We start from the raw sequence: 6,000 nt of genomic DNA on the forward strand, positions 1-6,000 counted from the left end.
GCCAGTGACAGTGAAGAAGATTAAGAGATTGTTTGAGCCATCTTTTTGCATTCTAGACAGATATTTGAACACAAATTAGCTTAATAAACACTGTTGAATGCAAAGCTAGTTGTTTCTTTTTTCTTTCTTTTTCAAATTCAATACATTATAGCTTTGGGCAACATCATTCATGTTGTAATGTTGCAACGTATACTGCACATACAACCCTGGTAGTATGCTGATATTGGCCCAACGTAATTTTGTCCATCGACCCAATGTTGGCCCACTGTTGGCAGACATTGTTCACCAACGGTGGGCCGATGGACAAAATTATGTTGGGCCAATGTCATTGGCCAACATTGAGCTGACATCTCTGATGACGTTGTTTTTGATGAACGGAAACGTCATCTGTACAATACATTCTATTCCGTCTTCATTTGACCTATTTTAATTTAATCCCATCAGATTCTATAGTGGGGTCCCCACCTTCACCCCCAAATAAATGTGTTTCAAGCTTTTCATAATCATATAGTATCTCCTTACTAAACTGGATGTTTGTCTGACATTAGGAGGTGTCAGGTTTAAAAAACAAATGACAATGCAATCGCACAGACATATGCGCACAGTTATATTGCTTTATGTATTTTAAATCATTGCGCTGAAATAACACCAGTGTTCTGGATAGGCTACACATTACATTATGTAAATCTATACAGTATGCCTATACAGTACAGTAGTAAAATCAAATGAAAACTTAGCACACTTTATCTTTACTTTAGCTTGCAGGCTACCGGTATGGTAACACAAAATAAATCATGCTGCTGCACTGTACACATTGGTGTACAATGCGAATAAAAGATTATTTTAAATTGAAATTAAATGATTTTAACGTGTTCAGTGCTAAACTGTGCACAGTTAATAACCACCTGCACATTCATAGAATGGGTGTGTTTCCTATTCCTATACAGATGTTCAGAATGAGCTGGAGGGGTTAGTGGCACATGTGTGCAGACTATTGCTCCCGACACATTGGAGAAACCAAAAATATCACTGAGCACAACTGGCAATGCACAGTAAAAAGCGTACTGGAAAAATGCCATTTAAAACATGCATTCAAAAGTTCATAACAAATTCATGCAATTGTAAGTGTCATAATTGCTTGCAACTTTTGTACATCTCATTTTAATGTTTGAGAACCCTCATGCCCACTATCTCTGCCCTCTTTTTGCAGATTTATGCAGGAACACCCATAATTACCTATTTATCTACACTTGAACCACAAACAGAAATTGCTGCCACAAAGCATTCCCTAAAAAGTCGCAGATAGCATTGCATTAGTCTAGTACATTTCACTCAAGACTTCCGACTCCTTTGCAATTGGTTTGCAACTATTACGACAGGTGCAACACTTTAGTAAACCTACCCCATAGTGTGCATGCCATATTATGCAAATTAGCCAAATAGTGTGCACATAAATGAATAAGTTGTCTGTTCATAAATGGCACAGTAAATTTAGATGTATGGTGCACGTTAGTCTCACTGCTTAATGTGCACGTTACAGCTACATTTAGTGCCCTTTGGTAAATGAGGCCCTATATATGCTACTGCTATATTCACAAGAGCAGGCTTCACATCAGGGCCAAATACATCAAACTGTAATTTTGAACTGAAAATGATTATTACACCCCCAAAAGAAAAAAAAAAAAAAAAAAAAAAAAGTCTGTTATGTGAAATCTTTTCAGAGTGGATTAGTGTAGAACAAATGATCTCTGCACATAGATCTGTTTGAAGGAGATGTGATTGATGGGCTATCATCTCTAATTCACTATTTATACTGGTAGCGAGTCTGCTGGGAAAATACATCATTCATCAGGGTGTTATTGAATTCAAACAGCGTATGGAACCTTCCTCTCAACAGACTAAAGGGGAAAAGCTAAGTGGGAGAAAATTGACAACCATCCCTGATTCTATGATAATGCAATTAGGCTTCACCTCTCCCGAGCTTTTGTTAATTCACCAAACAGCTTCAGTTGGCAGGTCATAAATATATGATCATTTTTCACACTTTGAAAAGTAATGATGTCTTGACATGTATCAATAAATCATGGAGGAGTCATTCATACACCTCTTGTATATGCCTATCATTGAAAAAAATATATACATTAAATCTGATTTAGTATGTAGTGGCTGTGTGCAGAATAGAAAAAACAAAACAAAACAAAAAAAAAACATATTAAACTACTACTTGAATATGCACTCAGTTTTCTCGACAGCTGGTGCTTAGAATTAACTCTTTATGAACTGGGCAAACAACAAGCAAACTGATTCATCATGCAGTTTTACTGTTCCAAACAGACAACAGAATACACTGGCTGTTAGGTTAACAAAAAATAGATAAAATAAATATTTATTTGGCAATTAATATTTAAATTGAAATGGCTAGTTGATATCCTGAAATTGTTATTCACACTTTTGGAGGTGTCACAAAAGAAAGTATATAACCAAAGCATGATTATGCTTAAAGCACATCACAGCTAACAGATTTTTAGAACGTAATGAAGCTTTGATTTTTTTTAGGTTCCTTTAATTAACGTTGGCCTAATTGCTGCATTGGCCTTTTGCTCTCTTGAAGAACACTGGGCCTCGACTCAAGGGTTCAATAGTTTGGTAACCTGCTTATAGACTGATAGAGCTAGTTGTCTTACCAACATATACAGTTAGCATCAACCTCATGTAGAAGCTACAGTTTTAACAGCCATTCAGTAGTTTCATCACTACTTGTTGCCATTCTAGTCATTTCCACTTCACTATTAGATAGTATATTGGCATATGCTAAATAGCAAGATGCATCATTCTATTCAGTTTACACATATTCTCTGAATGACTGCACTGTAGGAAAACCAAACTACGTTTTTTTTCCCATTATTTTGAATTATGTTCTCATTTATAAGCAGGGTATAACTGTTTGAAAAAGAATACATCGATTTTAAGAGCAATTTAAACTTGTTATCCTTTAAAAAAAAAAAAAAAAAAAAAGCATTGCAAGCAGAAGTGAACCTTTCCAGAATTTTAATTGTCAAATGCAGACTCCTGAGTCGAGAAATTCTGGCACCTGTCTTACAGATCACAGGGGTAATTTTATTTTGTAAAATCAGTATTTCAGTTATCAATATTTAAAAGTGGCTATTTTTAGAAGGAGTTGTAGGAATGTTTATGTTATTTAATTAGGAAAATCAGCTACACTGTTGTAAAACTCTTTTTATTTTTTATTCAGGGACTCACAGGGACTTTTAAAAAGGTAGTCTAATAATTCAATATGTGTGTTTTAAATTGGGCCAGCATTAATCTGGCTTTGCAATTTTTGAACTGCATAGAAAACAAAATTATATTCAAGATGTGCTGAAATCCCATTCCAGTTATTAAAACAAAAGTGTCTTGGCTAAGAAAGCCTTTATGTCTTGCCATGAGAAAATACAAAATAATGGTTCATATTTCAGGAATCTGTTTTTTTTTTTTTTTTTTTTTTTTTTTTTTGAGAGCTCTGTTTGACTGATAAGACGTGTTTCATGTGATGACTCCTGTTTATCCAACTCCTAGACACACAGACCACAAATGGGAGAAGAGATGAGTCCGATGTGTTTGGCAAATGGATATGTTATCTTTCAATTTGAAGACAACCAACAACAATACTTTTGGGATATGCCTGCCACAGGTCAGTTATTTAACTGAGCATTTTATGTCAGAGCTGCCGACAGGCCCCTTCAGGGAGTGACGTCCTTGGTCCCACCTACTCAGGGATTAAGTAGTCACTCCGTGGAGATCACATTCTCTTTTGCATCAAACCCACGAATGCGACTGATGCAACTTCGCAACGTTTGTTGGTCGTCTTCTCTTTCAGGGGTAATCTATCGTTCCCTTTCATTTTGAAGGTGACCAAAAACAATATTTTTGGGGAAAGTATATCAAAGCTGTTGCGAGGGAGAGTGAGCAGAAAGCAGATGAGGGATGTCTTGCTACCACTGAACTCATTTCTGTGATGTGAGCTTGCAATCTCAAGGACTCTTGTGCCTAATGAAGGCATAGATGGATCTACCACATTGAGCTGGTAGAACCTGGTGAATATATGAGGACTAGCCCAGCTAGCCGCAATACAGATATCAGTCAATGAGGCACCTCTAAAAAGGGCCCATGACGTAGCCACTCCTCTAGTCGAATGCGCGGCCACTCTCACAGGTGGGGTTAGGTCGGCAGCAGTATATGCAGTCGAAACTATGTCCACAGTCCAGTGGGACAGTCATGGTTTTGAGACGGCTTGGTCCAGGGTCCTTTCACCATGACAAACGAAGAGCTGGTCAGACTGACTCGGTACTCTCGTCCTGTCTACATTAAGGATGAAAGTGATATGTGTAATGATACCCTGTTTTCATCATCCCAAATACACATATAGGCAATAAGCACTGACAGAGCCTGTAGCTCACTAACCCGCTTAGTGGAGGTGATGGCTAACAAAAGGGCTGTCTTCATAGAGAGATATTTCAACTCTAAGGAATGTATAGGCTCAAAATGGGGCCTTAGTTAGAGCCTTCAATACCACATCCTGACTCCACTCGGGGAGGGTGTCCTTTCTAGGAGGACGTAGCCACCAAGCACCCTTTAGAAAACGGGTCACCAGAATATGAGCACCTGGGGAAAGTGAGTGGGGCTGATAAAGCCTCCCCTGTGAACTCTGACAGTCTTCTGCGCAGGGACCGAGATTGGGACGCTGCATATATCAAGCAGAATGTCTTGTCACCTAAGGCAGAGGAGGTATGCTGCATCCCCAAGCATTTAACACACGAGGTGCTTGTCCTGTGGGGGAAGCATCCCTCCAAAGGACGTGAAAGGGTGGAACTTGGACATGGTGCTGCCAGGACTGTCTGTAGTAGAAGTGTCTGAGCCCCAATATATCGAGGTCCGGGAAGGGGCCAAGAGGCCAAGCACCCAGGCACCAAAGCACCAAAAGTATCAATGCACGGGACGTCCCTGTGGCAAAAAAAAAATGAAGCACTGCGGCATCAAGGCTCTGCAGCATTGTAGGTGTCGAAGCACCAATGCATCAAGGCTCTGAAGCAGTGAATGAACCGAAGGTGCCTGTACGCTGAAAACACCGAAGCACTCATGCATCGAAGCTCTGTAGCACCGAGTGTGTCAATGTAGGGAGCGCCTGTGCATCAAAGGCAGCAAAGCACCGAGGCCCCAAGGCATGCGTCGAGCCTCTGTAGCACCGAGGCTCCTATACACCTATGCACTGAGGGCGCCAATTCAGAGAGTAATTAAGCACCAAAGACAGCAAAATCCAAAGGCGCCGAGGCTCTGGAGCACCGATGGCAGCAAATGCGTCGAGTGCACCGAAGGCACTGATGCAGGGAGCATCTAATGAATGATGGTACCAAAGCATAGAAGCACTGAGGGCTCCGAGCCTCGAGCACCGTGGGTGCCGAAGCACCGAGGCACCGATGCACTGAGGGCACTGAAGCCATGAAGATACTAAGGTCACTAAAGGCAGCAAGCACCAGGGGCATAAGCACTGAGGTTGCTGGTCCAGTGTCTAGTCTAGACCACATGCAGTCATACAACCGATGCAGCATGCAGCTTGCAGTGGTGTGGAGCATGGCTACAGACCTATACACAAAAAAAAAAAATGACAAGTAAAACAGGGCTGAAGGGTAGGGTAAACTCATGTTTTTTTTTGTTTGTTTTTTAGGCTGCACACAATAAGTGGGAGGGGAAGGGACGGCAGTGGCATCGACTTGACAGTGGGTACGGCAGTGCCGGGTCCCAGTGGAGGAAGGGACTCTCTTTTCTCTCTCTCTTATTATTTTGTTTTTCTCAGCTGCAAAAAGCAGAGGAACAAAAACACAAACAGCAGATGTTGTAAATTAGAATTACAATTGAGCGATGTAGGCTGTTGAAATAAGAAGAAATAGTTTCATTTTATTATAGAACATTTTTTAAACAGAGCACAGTTGCGCAGCATTTGCT

This window comes from Polyodon spathula, chromosome 3, assembly GCF_017654505.1.
Source record: "Polyodon spathula isolate WHYD16114869_AA chromosome 3, ASM1765450v1, whole genome shotgun sequence".
NCBI classification, from domain to species: domain Eukaryota; kingdom Metazoa; phylum Chordata; class Actinopteri; order Acipenseriformes; family Polyodontidae; genus Polyodon; species Polyodon spathula.